Source organism: Phocoena sinus, chromosome 15 (assembly GCF_008692025.1).
Source record: "Phocoena sinus isolate mPhoSin1 chromosome 15, mPhoSin1.pri, whole genome shotgun sequence".
Taxonomy (NCBI): Eukaryota; Metazoa; Chordata; class Mammalia; order Artiodactyla; family Phocoenidae; genus Phocoena; species Phocoena sinus.
This window is the reverse complement of record NC_045777.1, coordinates 30,787,407-30,805,529: the sequence shown is the minus strand read 5'-3', so window position 1 is coordinate 30,805,529 and position 18,123 is coordinate 30,787,407. Positions and strand designations below refer to the sequence as shown.

Genomic DNA, 18,123 nt, shown 5'->3' with positions numbered 1-18,123 from the left:
TGAGCTCAGACAATAAACATATTCTTCAAGTTCTTTTATTGAGTTCAAAGAGAGACTTAATAACTGACCAGCTTTTGGAATCAAGAAATGTCTGTTCTTATAATTCTATCATCATTGTTACCACTATTTTTCACTGGGTACGTCCAAGGTTCAGAGGGCAATGCTAAGCATTTCACGTGGAATATTTCGGTTAATCTTCATGTCACTATCCCCCTTCTTCAGAGGAAGAAACTGAGTTTCAGAGAGTTTCCACAACCTGTCGTCTAACATAAGGCACTCCAAAATATATAAGATACTAAAGCTCAGGCTTTACTCTTTTTTTAAAACCAAGGAATGAATCAAGTTTATCACCTTTTCTTGAGTTACTTTCTCAGATTAACTCAAAAGTTTTGCATTAATTGTATATGATTTTTTAATTTTCCAAAATAGAAAAAAGAGATATGTTTATTTAACATTTAAAGGCCTCATTTTAAAATCTTTCCTATGAATGTCTGCCTACTGGTGGTCCTGCGTGTCTCCTACTTAGCTGACTCAAGGTCTAGTTATTTGCCAGTCCACTAGGAGCACCCATCAGTGTCTTCTCCCTAGAGTCAGGAGTTTGGGGGAGCTGGGCTGGGCTGGCTTGGGGAAGAGGTCTGGTTGTGGGTAGGAAGGCATGGCTGAAGGTTTGGAGATGGGCTCTGAGGGGTCTGTGACTTGAGGAAAGGGCATGAAACCAGATGTCCTAGAACCTGGGCTTGAGACCCAGTCATGCCATTTGCTGGCACTGCCAGTGTTCCCATTTGTGAAATAGCTCATGCCCTGTGGGCCACATGGGGAGGACAGGAATTATGGGTCTACCAGGGCCTGGCACAAGGCTGCAGAGGGTGGCTGGGTTCTTTGTTCTGTTTCCTAATAAATTACAACTCATTTCCAAGTGCTGCTTCTCTTGGTCTTAAATCACACCTTCCTTAACACCCTCCTGCAAGAAGCAGCTAGATGATAAACGAATCTGGACTGAGGGGCAGGGGTACTGGACTTACCCTCGCCGCACAACAGCCAAGCTACCCTGGTCTGATTGAACCCAAATGCTTTTCTTCATCCTCCCTCCTACTGACCCCTGATTTAGAGAGAGCAAGAAAAAGCCTTGGGCTCCTGCCTATTTGAGGAAGAAAGAGACAGGGCCAAAGGAAGAAGAAAGTGCAGCTGAGCTGGGTAAGAAAGCTCGCTGAGCACCCCCTACCAGGGCCTCCCTGAGGGCTGTTGTCACTACGTAGGCCTGTTACCCACATCGCACCATTACAGCAACTTCTGGGTCGCTGTTTGAAATGCTGTACCCCATCACTTTCACCTGAGCTGCTGAACAAAGAGTCCTCACACCTCAGAGGATATGAGGTGTGGTGAGGGGCAAGGCAGGGTGGCCTCACTGACCTTCTCTCCCAGCGACAGGGGAGGCAGGACGAGCACGAGCCCAGGGACTCTCCCTGTCCTACACTTTAGACACCCGTTCCAGGAAGGTGACAAGAGTGAGATTCCTAAACTTTTGGGAAAATGACTCAGAGCTCTGATAATCTGAGGGTCATATGAGCAACTCGCCCCTCCCCATGCTTGAGACATGAAAGCACACAGCAATTCTCTGAGGAAGCCCAATGAGGGGGGAGGGGTCCTGTACCCCCAACCCACCATCACACCCTGCCACTTTTCTCACTAAACCACTGATCTGATCAAACCACGGCCCTGCTCAAAAACCTTCAATGGCTCCCAGTGGGCTAATGAATGAAGGCAGGTCCCTGACACCTCCTCCCTGCCCTCAGCCCCGCTGTGTCCTACATACACCCACTGGACCCAGGACTCCCATACCCAGACTAGGCCCACAGGGCCCAGGGTGGCCTGTGAAGTCTCCTCACTCTGCCCAGATATCCCCACCCTGCTAGCCACTCCCTCAGGAAGTCAGTCCTCACTCTTTTCTTGCCATTCTGGAAAATCACCCCTCTGTTCTAATCAAGACCCTATCCTGAGCCTGACATGCTCTCTGCTGACCTTTGTGCCTCTCAAATCCCTGACGAGTGTCCCCTTCCCTGGGTCCTTCCTGGAGACACTGCCTGCAGCCATGTCAATCACACTGAGAGCAGCCAACAAGAATGTGGGTGTCACAACAACCCTGTCAGGGAGGTAACATTATCCCCATGGTACAAATGAGGATAGTGAGGCACAGAGAGGTTTTACCTTCTTGCCCAGGGATCACAACCTCACTCTCTGAGATGAGAGGCTGGGAAAGAACTTGCAGGGCAAGAAGATGGGAGGGAAGGATGGGGTAGGAGGCCCTCCCAGAATCCAGAAGACCCAGGCCTGGCTACTGTTGGGTCCCTTGCCCACCCACCCAGTGAAGCAAAGCTGCTGCCACTAGAACCCAGGGCTGGTTCTGGGCCCCAGTCCCCTCCAAGCCATCCCTCCCTCTACAGTACCCTTTTCTTCCACTAACTCTCCAAATGTACCCATCCCACCAAGTCCACCTCCCCCAGGAAGCTATTGCTCCATCCTACCTTCCCTCCCTGGCACTTCTGGGCCCACCCATCACCCGTGTTTGTAGTCTCTCATGGAGCAGCATCCTCCCACATCAGCCCTTCCAACCAGGTGTTCTATTGGTCAGTTGATCATTATTAGGATGTCTTCAAAAAAAAACATGTCTATGGTCAAATCAGTTTAGAAAACACCAGTTTCTTTTCTACAGCATTTGTCAAAGCCTTTAATTTTCTTAAATGCATTCTGAATCTCCCATAGGATAGTGGAGTGGATTTTCCAGTTTCTACCCTTGTTTGTTCCCTGAACCCTTGAGGTTTCTCAGAACAGTCTTTGAGAAATGCCACCTCCTCCCACCCCCTCAGGACAGCCTGGCACAGCAGGGAGCACATGGGTAGGAATCAAGAGGGGGAGTGGGGGGGTATCATTTTAGGAGTTATAAGTGACATTTTGAGAGCTTAGCCTGAAAGCCCCTCTTGGCACTGCCCAGGGCAACAGAACCTCTGCCTTTAGTGTCTGCCCTTCCCACCTTTCTTTGGGTGAGTTGACTGCCTACCCTCCTGCTAGGGTCATCTGACCAGTGGTATCAGATACCACCCTTCAGGCTCTGCAAAGCCCAGAGAACAAGGGGTCTTGGGAGATCCCCAAATCTAGCTGGACAGCTCTTCTGGGCAAATTGCTCATTCGACTCCATCATCAGCACGCAAGTTTCAATAGTAAACCAAAATTAAAATGTATTAAGCTGCCATTCTGGGAAGATACAGTGTTCTACTCAACAAACCCTGCAACTCTCCGCCCTGCTCCCCAGAGAGGGAACTGAATCCCTCAATTTACAGGAAACTGAGTCCTCAGAGCAGAGCACACACTTGCCTGTAGTGTCTCAGCCAGGGGCAGAGCAGAATGAAGCATCCAGGCCTCCCCACTTCCCAGTGCACTGGGGAGGTGGCCTGAGTGGGATAAGACCCCAACAGCAGCTCATGCAACCATCAGGGCAGCTACAAGGCCTCACACAGGCCAGGCGGGGGTCAGGGATGCTCGCTGGGGGTGAGAGCTCAGCAGCTGGGGGAACTTTAGGGGCTTTCAGGGGAAGATGGCATGTCTAAGGCTGGCGTAAGCTGTTTCCCCAATCTCCTTGGCCCAACCCTGGCTGGAGGAAGAGTGCTCACCCCAGATTGGCTAACCACAGGGCCGGGCTTGGCTGTGGGGAAAGATAAGATGCCCTACATGCCATCTCCATGTCACCCTGCCCTGGGGCAGTCGCCTAAAACACTTTCTCATGGTTTTGGGAGCTCCTCAAAGTCAGGCACCCTAGAAATCAGGCCTTTCTCCCAGCCTGAGATCCAAGTCCCCAGAAGCACCTCACCCAGCCCCACCCCGCCAACAGAGTAGCCCCTGCATCCCATACCCTCCACATGCTCCCCTCTGCCCTGCCCCCATACAAGCAGTCTATATGCCTCCCCCAACACAGTTCACAGGAGCCAGGACAGTCCCCTTTATCTGTTTCGGGTCTCACCTGATCTGTGCCCATCCCTGTACCTGCCTGGCCCAAAGTCCCCAGTCTCAACCCTTACTACACAAAGATAACCCATGGGCCAGCAGCATCATACCACCCAGGAGCTTGTTAGAAACACAGAGTCTCAGGCCCCACCCCAGACCTGCTGAATTGGAACCTGAATTTTAACAAGCTGTCCACATGTATGCTAGAGTTTGGGAAATAATTTTATGGACCACTGCTCTAATCAACTCCTTGCACCTATGGCCTATAAGCTTCCATGGCTCCCCAGGGCCTAGTGAGTCAAGTCTAGACTCAGTGGCTTGACAATCAATGCTCTGATTGACTTGTCCAGGGCTCCCCCTCCACCTCAGGAATGCCATCCCCTCCTGTGTCGGTCAAAGCTACCCAAGACTTCAGGGCGCTCTAAAAGCACCACCTCCTCCAAGAAGCTGGTCTGAACTGCACCTCATTACATCACATCTGACATAGTTCATTCTTATTTCCTGGTGAGTGGGGACCCTGTCCTGTGTTCCCAGTGGCCCCAAGCACCAGGGTGGGGCATAGAAGATGCCAGATGCCAACCACAGGTAACAAGGCCCAGTGTCCAGTTGTTGGAAAGTCCACCCTCAGCTCTAGCCTGCTGGACTCAGGCTCTGCCACAGCCTTCACCTCAACTCAGCAGACAAGGACTCAAGCAGTGTGGACAAGCCTCCTGCATACTCCAGAGAAGGAGCACTCCTCAGAAACATGGGCCTAGTGAGCTTCCAGCAGCAATGTGCTTGCTCTGGGCCTCAGTTTCCCAAAATGCAGAAGAGAATGCCACTGAGTCTGCCTCCCTCTTTTCCTGGGGGGCTGGGAGGATCTGAGATAGATGAGCAGATCCCCTAAACCCTGGGGTCAGAACTTGCAGCCAAGAGACTCCAGCCCTGTGTGGTCAGCAAACCCTTTCTCAGCCTATTAGCCAGGCCCCTGGGAGGCCAAGTCACCTGCCCAGAGGTGTCCTCATGACCAACCAGGAAAGCCTCAAAGGACAAGGCTGTCTGTAGGAACTGGCTGGCCCAGTTCCTACAGACGGGCATCCCGTGGGGAGTCTTCGCTCTTTACCCTGGGTCTGCAAGAAGGTACTCAAGCATGTAACCTCAAGGAGTTCCTGGCTTCTACAACCTCTGGGGAGCAAAAAAAAAAAAAAAGTCTCTCTAATCTCATTTTACAGACAGACAAAAAGGGGTAAGGACAGGGCCAATACTGAAATGGATTGAGCTCTTTTCAGTTCCCATTTCTCTGTTCCCCCAGCTCTGCTCCCACCTTCAGTCCAGCCCTACTCAGACCCCCATCCAGGTTTCCCAAGGCCAATTCTGAAGCTCCACCTCACAACATCCTAGATGGAATAAAAAACAGGCCAGTTTATCTGCAGAGCTCCTACCTCACCTCTCTGGGCTCTCCAGAGGCAGATGAAGAGGGCAATGTGGCAATGCTGAACCCAGAGAAGTGACACTCCAATGGTGGCATCTCAAGCAGGGAGCTGTTTTTGTACGAGAAGTAGTTGTCCTCCCTAGCTCCCGGAAATCACAGTGTGCGTGACACCCAACTACCTGGTCTGGACCCAAAGCCCCTCCTGGAAGAAACAGAGAGACTCAGCTGCCCACTCGGAGTGAGGACCCCTTCTACCTTACAGGGTGTGACTTCTTTCCTACTTCCCCAGCCCCAAGGCCAGGCACCTCTGCGGGTCACGAGAAAACATTTGTTAAGAAGACTTCAGCTGGCGCATATCTGAGAGGCATGAAAGAAGTGACAGAGTAGAGTGTCTTAGAGCATTTATTCTGGAGCCAGCCTGCCTAAGTTCAAATCCTTGCTCTGTCACTACCGAGCTGTATGACTGTGCCTCAGTCTTCCAGTCTGTAAAATGGGAATAAGACCTACCTTACAGAGCTGTTAAGAGGATTCAAGGAGGACTTCGCTGGTGGTGCAGTGGTTAAGAATCCGCCTGCCAATTCAGGGGACACGGGTTCAAGCCCTGGTCCAGGAAGATCCCACATGCCGCGGAGCAACTAAGCCTGTGTGCCATAACTACTGAGCCTGTGCTCTAGAGCCCACGAGCCACAACTACTGAGCCCACGTGCCACAACTAATGAAGCCCATGCACCTAGAGCCCGTGCTCCGCAACAAGAGAAGCCACTACAATGAAGAGTAGTCCCCGCTCGCTGCAACTAGAAAAAGCCCATGTGTAGCAACAAAGACCCAATGCAGCCAAAAATAAAAAGATAAATAAATAAATTTATTAAAAAGAAAAGAGGATCAAAGGAGCTAATATTTGCAAAGTCTTTAGAACACTGCCTGGCATGCAGTGAGTATACCAGGGCCCTGGCCTAGCCTCTTGGCCTCTGCTTGATTTCTCCCACCCAGGATAACCTCATTTCTTCCATCTATCCTAGCTCAAAGCCTTTCCTAGGCATGCCAGCCCAGCCCTGATCTGAACCCCTATCCCCTAGTTCCAGCGCTCACCTCCCAATGTTACCTTGGTTCATCACCAGTCCCCCTGTCCAGGGCCAAGCTTCCCTCTACCAGATCTGAGGTCCCTCAGTTCTTAGCCCTCCATTCTGAGAGCACTAGCCAAACAGCTCAATTCTCAGTTGGCTCCTCTGTGCAAAAAGGGGAGCTGTGGGTGGAAAGACAAGGGTCTACAGAGACCCCCAACTCCAGCTTCTTCCTCCCCTTCAACTCCCTGCCCTGAGGGCTAGGCACCCAGCAGCCACCCAAGACACTGGGTAAAGTAAAGCCCTGGCTGCCCAGGCCATCCCCATCTCACGAGTTAGAAATCACACACAAGCACACAGGCACACACCCCTCTGTTGACCCAGGCTGGATTTCCACCAAAGAGAGCAAAGGAAATCATCTCTCCCCAACCCACAGCAACCCACATCACCTCCACACACCCCCAGACCCACCCAATCTCCCACTAGGCATACAGGCCTGCCTTTGAGCCTTCCCTTTTTCCCACTGACCCCCTCAGATTCTTGCAGTGATTTGCACAACTGCTTTCATGGAAAGAAAATAAAAGTCCTTAGGATCACCTGAGGTTTACAAGGGGCTCCTGCACTGCCCTGACCTTTCCACCTGGCTCAATATTTCCTGAGTATCAGCTACATGCCAGGTACTGTGCTAAATGCTCTAGATTCAGCAGTGGGCCATTCAGTCAAGGTTCCAGCCCTTAGAAAGCCAGAAAAAGTAAACAGACAACTGCAACAAATGGTTATGAACTGTGATAAGCACAATGAAGAAAGTAAACCAGGTGCTATGATGAATTACAGGGAATGACGGGCTTCTACGAAGACTGGGAAGGCATATTTAAGCTGAGACCTGAAAAATAAGAAGGAGCATAGCCAGCCCAGTAGAAAACCTTGGAAGAACATTCCAGGCAGAGAAAACAACACAGGCAAAGGACACAGGGCAGGAAAAAGCTTAGGTGTTCAAGGGGCAGAAGTGATTCAGGTGTGACTGTCAGGAAGATGAAAAGGGGACAGTGTTAGGATAAGGCTAGGGGAGGTCAGTAGTGACCAGAGCTTGGAAGATCTGAAAGGCCAAGGAAAAGATCTGAAATTTCATTCCAAGTGCAACAGGGAGCTATTGAGGGTCTTAGAGCAATGAGACTAAATATTTTTCTAAATTGTTCTTGCTGCTCTGTTAAAATGGATTTGAGGAGGCAATTGCAGACTTAGGGAAAGCAGGCAAAAGCTACTACAATATTCAGGCAAGATATAAAAGGTGGCTTGGCCTGGGGCAGTAGCCTAGGGCAGCAGCAGTGGAGTCAGAGCATGAAGAATAGGCCTGAGATAGATTTGGCAAAAAGAACCAAAAGCACTTGCTGTAGCACTAGATGTGGAGAGGGAGGAAAAGGGAGGAGATGATGCCACCCGGTTTCCTTTCTTTAATGGTGGGTGGGTTACAGGCCCTTTACTGAGATGGGAAGGCCTGCGGAGAGTCATGCTTGGGGAGCACAGTCAGGGTTCTGTTTCACCCATATTAACTTTTTCATACCTATGACACCTTAAGTCATCAGATGGGTGGCTGGCTGGATAGAGAGGTTGGGACTGGAGATAAAATTTGCTACCTAAAATCATGAGAATGAAAATGATATACACTTAAGACCTGTGTTTGTAAATAAATGTTTGATTTTAAGAATTATAAGAAAAAATGAGAGCTTGAGGGGTATGTAAATAGAAGGGACTCAGGGGAGAGGAGGGGGCTGAGAACAGAGCCCAGGGATCCTCCAACATTCAGAGTGAGTGAAGGAGTTGTCCTTAAAGACAAGTAAGGAAGGGCTTTGGTGGGGGGAAAGGGGGGTTGGTAAGGAAGAAAACCAAGAGAAGCCAAGAAAGGATATGGGAGAGAATGATCAAGACCAAGGGAGGTCAAGGAAGACCTACTTGTGGGGGAGTGTAAATCAAGGGAAACCTTTACTTGGGTAGTTTCAGTGAATCGGTGGGACCAAAGCCAGGTCAAGTGAGCTGAAGAACCCAGGGACCACAGGTACAGACAGCTCTCTGGAGAAATTTTGCTGTGAAGGGAAGTGGAGAAGTGTGTCTTTAGCTAGGGGAGAATGAGGGATGAAGGCAAAAAAGGAGGCCATAAAATGGAGGGGAGCGGTGGCAAAGCATGTTCTTACACTGTTGTGAATGATCCAGGGGGAAAGTAGCCACTTTTAATTCTGGAGAGAGGGGAAGTAACTTGAAGAATGGGGGACAGGGAGCAGACCATCTTGGAACCCTAGTTAGGCATTAGCCTGTGGCAGGAGCCCAGCTAACAAGAGGAAAGGGGAGGGGGGCAAAGAAGCAAAACGCAGACGTGGGGCCTTCGCTACACACACTTTCAGATGCACACCTACCCATTCCAGTGACCCCCCTAGACACTTGCCGTTTTGCTACCTGCTCCAAACACGGACAATTTACCCACCCCCTCCGCGGATTGGCACGGGATGTGCCACCACAGGCAGACTGTTCAACCAACCTGTGGGCACATTTCACCACAGGTGCCAGCCACCGCGCTTCTCTTATCAGGCCATACCCCCCTTCCTGGTGCAAGCTCCGAGGGGGTCCCCAGGCCCCTCACCGGCTCTACCGGAGCCCCAGCCCCCACCCCTGGGCAGTGGCTTCTCCGAGTCCCTCTCCCAAATTAAGCATTCGACACTCCCTACCCCATCCCGAGCCTGGCTCTCGCCTAGCCCAGCGCAGCCCGTTAGCCCTCAGTTGGCTCTTCGGAGAGAGATACTCCCCACATTGTCCAGGGGATACCCCGAGGAGACCACCTGGACGCCCTTTGGGAGGGCGGCCCAGCCCCTCCCCGTGTCCCAGCCGTCGCCCCGGCGCCTCCTCTTCCCTCCCCAGTGCCCATGCTCTGGGCGGCCCAAGCCGTCGCGGGGCGTCCGCGCCCGGCTTTGTCTGCGCCCACGGAGCGCGCCGGCCGGGCGCCGCAGGTGCTCCCCAGCTGCACGCAGCCCTAGGGTCCTGCCTGCCTTCCACCCTCCCACAGCCCCCCGCCTCGGGACCACCGCCACCCTGCCTGACCGCCGCCTCCCACGACGCGAGCGAAGGGGCGCGGCGCCCACCGCCCTCGCCGGCCTCCGGGAACGCCGGGCACCCTGGCCCTCCCGCCAGAGCGCCGCTCCGGCTGCCGGAGCCCCGGGCCGGCCGAGCCCTCGGGGCCGCGGCGGGCCCCTCACCCTCCCGCGGCGGACGCAGCCCCAGCCTGCGCCCGAGCGGGGCCGGCGACCGGGAATCGGGGAGCCGGGAGCAGGCGCGCGTGGTACCTTTCCCTGCTGAGCCGGGGAAGTGAGTTTGCGACGAGCGGCTCTCCACCTCGGCCTCCTCCGCCTCCCCTTCTCTTCAGCCGCCTGGCTTCCTTCTCCAGCCGCCGCCGGGACCGTAGGGGCCCGAGCCAGCCGCTGCGGCCTGTGTGGGGCCCCGCTCCGCCTAGCGTCCCCGGCCCACCCCTCCCAATCTGTTCAGGCCCGGCCCCCTCTCCGCCTCGGGGCGGGGACGCGCCGAGCTCCTCCCCCGACCCGCCCGCCGTGGGTGGGGAGGCTGGAGGCTGCGTTGGCAGAGAACCTCAGGGACCCTCCTTGCGGAGGGACCCGGGCCCAGCGCTCCCCACCTGGGTTCCACGGCCCCCTCCTCAAGCTGGGCGCCGAACGTCCCCACCTGTCCCCAAAAGAAAAGCAGGCAGCCCAGCCTTGCGCGCCCTGTGCTTGGGCGTAACGTGGAGCCGAAGCTGCCTGCCAGGTGACGAGCAGAGCAAGGATGCAGGCCTCAGTTTACCCGCAGAACTTGAAACCCTCCTGTTGAAAGGAATGGGCGCTTCTCTCTCCTCCCGGAGCTGCCTTCACTCCGGCAGACCCTCCACTGGATCTCAGTTGTGGTCAGAGGGCTCGTCCCCAAGGGGCCACCTCCAACCTCATTTTCTCTGCAACACTACTGCCGCACCCAGCCACCACCACCCCCTCCCATACCTCCTCGCATTAATCTCGAACCTTCAACTGCAAGGGGAAAGGGGGCATTCAGGCTGGAGCCTGTCCCTTCACAGCCACGACCTTGAGTGGAGGTGGCCTCTGTAAGAAATATCTTTCACTGGTACCTACTGCCTCGTCCTGAACTTAATAAAACCCGAAGCAACTGTAAGTATGAGGGTCATTTTTTTCCTTAAAAAAAATCAAAGATTTTGAGGTTGTTTATTCTTTTTCTATTTGAGATTCTGCTCCCCAGTAGTCTTTCATTGTTCTACTTTAAGAGGGGGTAGGGGGCAGTGGTCTCTGACAATTTCATTCTGTTTAACCTGTGAGCATCTCCAGGGCCTCCTGGGGCTGATAGAGATCCAGTCCAACGGGGGCAAGCCTTCTGTGGAAGCTGGGTCCCTGCCTGAACTGTCTTTCAGGCTGAGGAGGGTGCCCCACCTAACCTGGACCCCACAGGGAACCCACCAGTCCCCAATGCAGAGCATAGGTCCACATGGGTCCAGAGGCCAGGAAGACAGAGGTGTTCCTTCAGAAATGGAGTTTGATGCTCCCCTGAAAGAAGGACACTCTTGAGTACAGACTGCAGGCCAGGGACAAGGTGAATTTCAGGTGAGGTTTCTTCTTAGCACAAAGTCCTTGTCATTGCCCAAGCTATTCCCTCCACCTAGAAGCCTTTCTCCCTGCTCCTAACAAACCCCTGTGTCCCCTTGGAGTTAAATGTCAGGTTAAATGTCACACCCTCCTTTGTGAATCCTTCCCTGTCACCAAGGAGAGCAGAATGTTTATAAGTGGACTCTCAGGATTAGCTTTCTTGGGTTTGGATTCTGCCTCCATGTGGCCCTGAGGAAGTTAATCTGTGTTTCAGTTTTCTCATCTGTAAAATGGTCTCTACTCCAAAGACTTGTATTAAACAAGATTAAGATGGACTTGACAGGGCTTCCCTGGTGGTGCAGTGGTTAAGAATCCGCCTGCCCATGCAGGGGACACGGGTTCGAGCCCTGGTCCTGGAAGATCCCACATGCCATGGAGCAACTAAGCCCATGTGCCACAACTACTGAGCCTGCACTCTAGAGCCCATGAGCCGCAACTACTGAAGCTCGCACGCCTAGACCCCATGCTCCACAACAAAAGAAGCCACGATAATGAGAAGCCCACGCACCGCAATGAAGAGTAGCCCTTGCTCACCACAGCCAGAGAAAAGCCCGTGCGCAGTAACAAAAGACCCAACACAGCCAAAAATAAAATTAATAAAATAAATTCATTTAAAAAAAATCTTACACTCTTTAAAAAAAAGAAAAAGGTGGACTTGACAAATTACAAATGATGGGAAACTATTTAAATTGACTTGTTGTAAGCAAATAGGAAATGTACAGGCTCACATAACAGAAGACTTCAATGGTATGACTGATCCAGTACCAAGAAGCTCAAAAAATATCGACTTGGTCTTCCTCTTCTCATCTCTCATCTCTGTTCTTTGCAGCAGCAGGATGGCTGCCAGCAGCTCTAGGCTCCATCCTCACAGCCCAAGTCCTCATTTCTTTCAGCTGTCCCAGCAGAAAGCAAAGGTTACACCAAGTGGGCTCTGACTGGGTCACATGTCATTGTTGGGGCCTGAATCACAAGCCCAACCCTGGGGTCGATCCCATCTAAACCACAGGGATGGAGAGTGAGGAAGGGTGAAGTCAGGGTTTACCATTAGAAGATGAATGGACCCCAAACTGTGTGCCAAGCACACAGTAGGTTCACAAAAATGTATTAGCCATTATTGAAGACCTTCATTATGTTTCAGTGGTGCCCACTACCTTCTGAACATTCTTCTATGTTTGGGAAGCTTTCCTGCACCACCTACTTTCAAAGCCAGAAACATTCTTTCCCAATCTCCTGGCATCATCCAACTCCTGCCAACCAGATGCACTATTGCAAATTTTCATATGGAAGTGAGCAATGTCTGGAGACAGGCATCACCCAGAATCCATTCAGGAGGAGAGTACTACTGGTGGCACCTGGCTTTAGGAACAACAGTGGCAGAGGTGCTGGAGTACCTGCCAAAAAAATGAAGGCGCACATTTCAGTTGTCTATTGCTGTGTAACAAACCACCCCCAAAACTTAGTGGCTTAAAAGAACAATGATTTCTTCCTTACAATTCTTTTGGTGTACTGGGCCCAGCTAGATTGTTCTTCTGCTGCATTCAGTGTTGACTAGGGACATCAACTGGAAGCTTGTCTGGAGCTGAAACAATCCAAATGGCTTCTCTTTCCATATGAGCTTTCCAACAAAATATACTAACAACATGGCAGCCTGGCTTCCCAGAGGGTGAAAATGGAAGCTGCCAGGCATCTTAAGACCTAGGCCTAGAACTGCCAATTCATTATTTCTGTCACATTGTTAGCTAAAGAAAGTCACAAAGCCAGCTCAGATTCAAGGGGAGGATAAACTGACTCTACCTCTTGATGGGAGGAAGTGGGGTGCTATATTAGTTTACTAGGGCTGCTGCAACAAAGTCCCACAAACTGGGTGTCTTAATCAATGTATTGTCTCATACTTGTGGAGGTTGGAAGTCTGAGACCAAGGTGTCGGGGGGGTTGATTCCTTTTATGAGAGAAAGAGAATCTGTTCCATTCCTCTCTCCTAGCTTCTGATGGTTTGGTGTTCCTGGGCTTGTAGATGCAACACCCCAGTCTCTGCCTTCATTCCTTTATCTTCATGTGAGTTCTCCCAGTTTGCCTATGCGTATCTCTGTGCCCAAATTCCCCCTTATAAAGACACCAATGGACTAGCGCCCACCCTGATGACTTCATTTTAACTTGATACCTCTGTAAAGACACTATCTCCAAATAAGGTCACATTCTGAGGTCCTGTGGATTAGGACTCCAATATATCTCCAACATATCCAAGATGTCTATTGGGAGGGACATAATTCAACCCATAACAAATGTGCATACAGGAATAGAAGGAATCCTTAGGAACCATCTTTGCAGATAATCTACCACAAAGCAGAAGCCCCAAAAAATACCTCTCTCTTATCTTCAAGAACAGATTCCTTGGGTAGGCAGTTTTAACTAGGGCCTGGAACTTTAAATGCTCCTTACACATCAAACCACCAGCATCAGCCTTGGGTATAACCTGTTTTCCTGTCCCCCCAAGGGAGACTTTGGAGCCTGATTGGTGCAAAGTGGCCTGGAGTTAAGACAGCTCCTCATTGTTTTCTCCAGAATGACAAGAGGAAGAAGGTCAGGCTCAGGCACCTGACCAGCTGTGAGGCCTTTAGCAAGTTTGCCAGATTCCCTTTTCTCATCCTTTAAATGGGGGTAGTGATAAAAGCCTGTCTCTCAGGGTTGTGGTGAAAATTTAAAAGAATAAAGGATGTGGAAACTGATGTCTAAACCATCAGGCCCCCTCTAGATATCAGTAATTATTAACATCAGTCTCTGCCACGTCAGTACAGCTGACTTACACTGCATTTTGAGTTGAAACATTAGTAAAGCGTTAATCATAGACTTCACGTGTGTGGAGAACTTCACAGTTTACAAAGTACTTCCACACCCACCATCATAGGGAGTTGGGTCTCCCTGTGTTATGAGAACAGAGCCCTTGAAGAAGGGCTTTAAGAAGTGTATTAGTAACAATAATGCTGCCTGCTATAGCAAGGAGACCCAAAAATACAGTGGTTCAAACATAATAGAAATGTATATCTTACCCACATGATAGAGAAGTGTTCCCATTTCATAATGGCCTTCCTCCACATAGTGATTCAGGGATCTAGGCTCATTTCAACTTATGCCTTCAGCAACCATTAGAGCCTTATAGTCATCTGCACAATGCCAGCAGCAGAGGAAAGCCTTAGCTTGAAAAATGACATTACTTCAACTCACATATCATTAGCCAAAACAAGTCACATAGTCATACCTTAAATACAAGGAAGGCTGGGAAATGTGTTCTAGCTGGGAGCCCAGGAAGGGTAGGAAAGTGATTTTTGGTGAACAGCCAGCAGCCTCTTCCATGGGGAAGTTTATACGGTTCTAGAAGGGATGGGTCACATATTCCCAAGGCAGTATAGTTTCTGGTTGGAGGATGCAGTGAGTTGACGTATGGGCCATAATTCTTCATTTCCCTGTGTAGTATTGTGCTCCCATATTATTGCCATGGACTCAGGGAAGTGGAGTATATTTTCCCACCCACTGATATTGGGCTTGACTGTATGACTTTCTCTGGTCAATGAAATGGGGTAGAAGTGGTAGTGTGTCAGTTGTGAGCCTCAGTCTTAAGAGTTCCTGCATGTTTCTACTTCCTTCTTATGCTTTCACCATCTCCATTAGAAATGCTCCCTTGGATAACTACTGCCCTTCAGTCTGGGGCCAAAGAATGAAGACACAAGAAGCAGACCAGAGCTCAACCCAGCACTTAGAGCCAAACTCCATAAGGCCATTTATCTTGAAGCGCCTGTCTGATGCAAGCCTAGATAAGCCAGCACCCAGCCAACTTATAGATACATGAGATCAACAGTCATCTCATTCAACCCACATACACATGAGAAATAAATACTAGTTGTTTCATGCCACCGAGGTTTCATGGTTGTTGCACAGCACTGTTGTGGCAATAGCTGCTGATATAGAAGGACAAATAAAGAGTATCATCGTTCCCCACTCCCAGCCTTTTACAAGTTATGTCAATTCCACCTGATTGAAGAAAGAGTTAGAAAACAAGAGAGTACTTGGCTCAAAACCAGGCATGCAGTATATGAATATTGCATCTGAAGTCAAGGCCAAACTGTATACTTTATCTTGTCGTCACCACACATCCTGACTGGTGTCCTTAGGTTTCTCCTCCAGGACAGGATTCCCTAATCTTCAGCCAACATCCTTGGTCACTGTACATTTATTCTGATGGAATAATGATGCACTAATGAAAATACACTAACAGACACAGCCAAAGGATACAAGCTCCATTGCTGTAAGTCTTCAGCTTTGTACACCCAGCAGCAGGAGATACTGAGCAGACTCTAATGGAGGGACCAGCACCTGTGGCCTTCAGAGTCCCATTAAAGGAGGCCAGCTGCAGCTAAGACCACCCCATCAAGATGAGCCTCCTGAAAGCAATCTTGAGAAATAAAAACAGAGCTGGAGGAATCAGGCTTCCTGACTTCAGACTACACAAAGCTACAGGAATCAAGACAGACTTTACAAAGCTACAGGAATCAAGACAGTATGGTACTGGCACAAAAACAGAAATATAGATCAATGGAACAGGATAGAAAGCCCAGAGATAAACTCACGCACATATGGTCACCTTATTTTTTATAAAGGAGGCAAGAATATACAGTGGAGAAAAGACAGCCTCTTCAATAAGTTGTGCTAGGAAAACTGGACAGCTACATGTAAAAGAATGAAATTAGAACACTCCCTAACACCATACACAAAAATAAACTCAAAATGGATTAAAGAGCTTCCCTGGTGGCGCAGTGGTTGAGAGTCCACCTGCGGATGCAGGGGACACGGGTTCATGCCCTGGTCCAGGAAGATCCCACATACCGCGGAGCGGCTAGGCCCGTGAGCCGCCGCTGAGCCTGCGCGTCTGGAGCCTGTGCTCCACAACGGGAGAGGCCACAACAGTGAGAGGCCCGCGTACCGCAAAAAAAAAAAAAAAAAAGGATTAAAGACCTAAATATAAGGCCAGACACTAGAAAACTCTTAGAGGAAAACATAGGCAGAACACTCTATGACATAAATCATAGCAAGATCCTTTTTGACCCACCTCCTAGAGAAATGAAAATAAAAACAAAAAACAAATGGGACCTAATGAAACTTAAAAGCTTTTGCACAGCAAAGGAAAACATAAACAAGACGAAAAGACAACTCTCAAAATGGGAGAAAATATTTGTAAATGAAGCAACTGACAAAGGATTAATCTCCAAAATTTCCAAGCAGCTCATGCAGCTCAATATCAAAAAAACAAACAACCCAATACAAAAATGGGCAGAAGACCTAAACAGATACTTCTACAAAGAAGATATACAGATTGCCAACAAACACATGAAAGGATACTCAACATCACTAATCATTAGAGAAATGCAAATCAAAACTGCAATGAGGTATCACCTCACACTGGTCAGAATGACCATCATCAAAAAATCTACCAACAATAAATGCTGGAGAGGGTGTGAAGAAAAGGGAACCCTCTTGCACTGTTGGTGGGAATGTAAATTGATACAGCCACTATGGAGAACAGTATGGAGGTTCCTTAAAAAACTAAAAATAGAACTACCATACGACCCAGCAATCCCACTACTGGGCATATACCCTGAGAAAACCATAATTCAAAAAGAATCATGTACCACAATGTTCATTGCAGCTCTATTTACAATAGCCAGGACATGGAAGCAACCTAAGTGTCCATCGACAGATGAATGGATAAAGAAGATGTGGCACATATATACAATGAAATATTACTCAGTCATAAAAAGAAATGAAATTGAGTTATTTGTAGTGAGGTGGCTGGACCTAGAGTCTGTCATACAGAGTGAAGTAAGTCAGAAAGAGAAAAGCAAATACCGTATGCTAACACATATATATGGAATCTAAAAAAAAAAAAAAATGGTTCTGAAGATCCTAGAGGCAGGACGGGAATAAAGACACAGACATAGAGAATGGACTTGAGGACACGGGGAGGGGGAAGTGTAAGCTGGGACGAAGTGAGAGAGCGGCATGGACACATATACACTACCAGATGTAAAATAGATAGCTAGTGGGAAGCAGCTGCATAGCACAGGGAGATCAGCTCGGTGCTTTGTGACCACCTAGAGGGGTGGGATAGGAAGGGTGGGAGGGAGACACAAGAGGGAGGAGATATGGGGATAAATGTATATGTATAGCTGATTCACTTTGTTATAAAGCACAGACTAATACACCATTGTAAAGCAATTATAAACCAATAAAGATTTTTAAAATTTTAAAATTAAAAAAAAAAAGATGAGCCTCCTGACAGATCCACTAAAGCAGGTTCTTTCAGACTGTATACAAAGCACTGGGGGACTCTGTTAAAGGCATGTTCTGATTCAGCAGGTCTGGGGTTGGGTCTGAGATTCTGCATTTCTAACCAGCTCCCAGGTGAAGTTGATGCCTCTGATTCTTAGGCCAGACTTTAAGTAGCAAAGCTCCAAAGCAAAGGTATCAACCTTAGCTGAATAATGGAATAACCTAGGAAATTTTAAAAAGCACTGACACCTGGGTCCCACCCCTAAAGGTTCCGATGCAGGGGTTCTGGGGTACCACTTGGGCATCCTGATTATTCCAATGTGTAGCCACTGCTCTGAAAACACCCTCTGCTGTTTTCAGGGGATTTGTGCCCTCTTGCCTCCTCCCTGCTTTTCTGGAGGCTCTGGCTCTGCTTGCCTGCCTGCACTTTACTTTACCAAGTAAGGGAATTTAATTTTCTTTAACTAAAATGATTCCCATTTTGTGAAAGAAGAGACAATTAAACACCAATCAAAAAGGTAAAATAAGAAGACAAAAATGAAGTCCTTTAAATTGAACAAACATGACCTTGTGAAAGTCCCACCCTCCTGCTCTTCCTTTCCTAGTTCACTGGTACCTGGTGCAGAGAATCCCAGGGCCCCGTGTGCAGCCC

At 49.5% G+C, this 18,123-nt stretch overlaps 1 protein-coding gene across 6 annotated transcripts in view; it reads right to left on the bottom strand.

Moving 5' to 3' along the window:
• Nucleotides 1-10,014, bottom strand: part of SMOX (spermine oxidase) — a 43,958-nt gene extending 33,944 nt beyond the window's left edge. For 4 of the 6 annotated variants that reach the window (XM_032606644.1, XM_032606645.1, XM_032606643.1 and 1 more), the window contains exon 1: nucleotides 9,798-9,969. The gene's annotated coding sequence lies outside the window, so the exon portion shown is untranslated. Of the gene's footprint in view, nucleotides 1-9,797 lie in introns of all 6 variants that reach the window. The other 2 variants (XM_032606641.1, XM_032606640.1) reach the window with 2 other exon arrangements.
• Nucleotides 10,015-18,123: the final 8,109 nt, after the last annotated feature.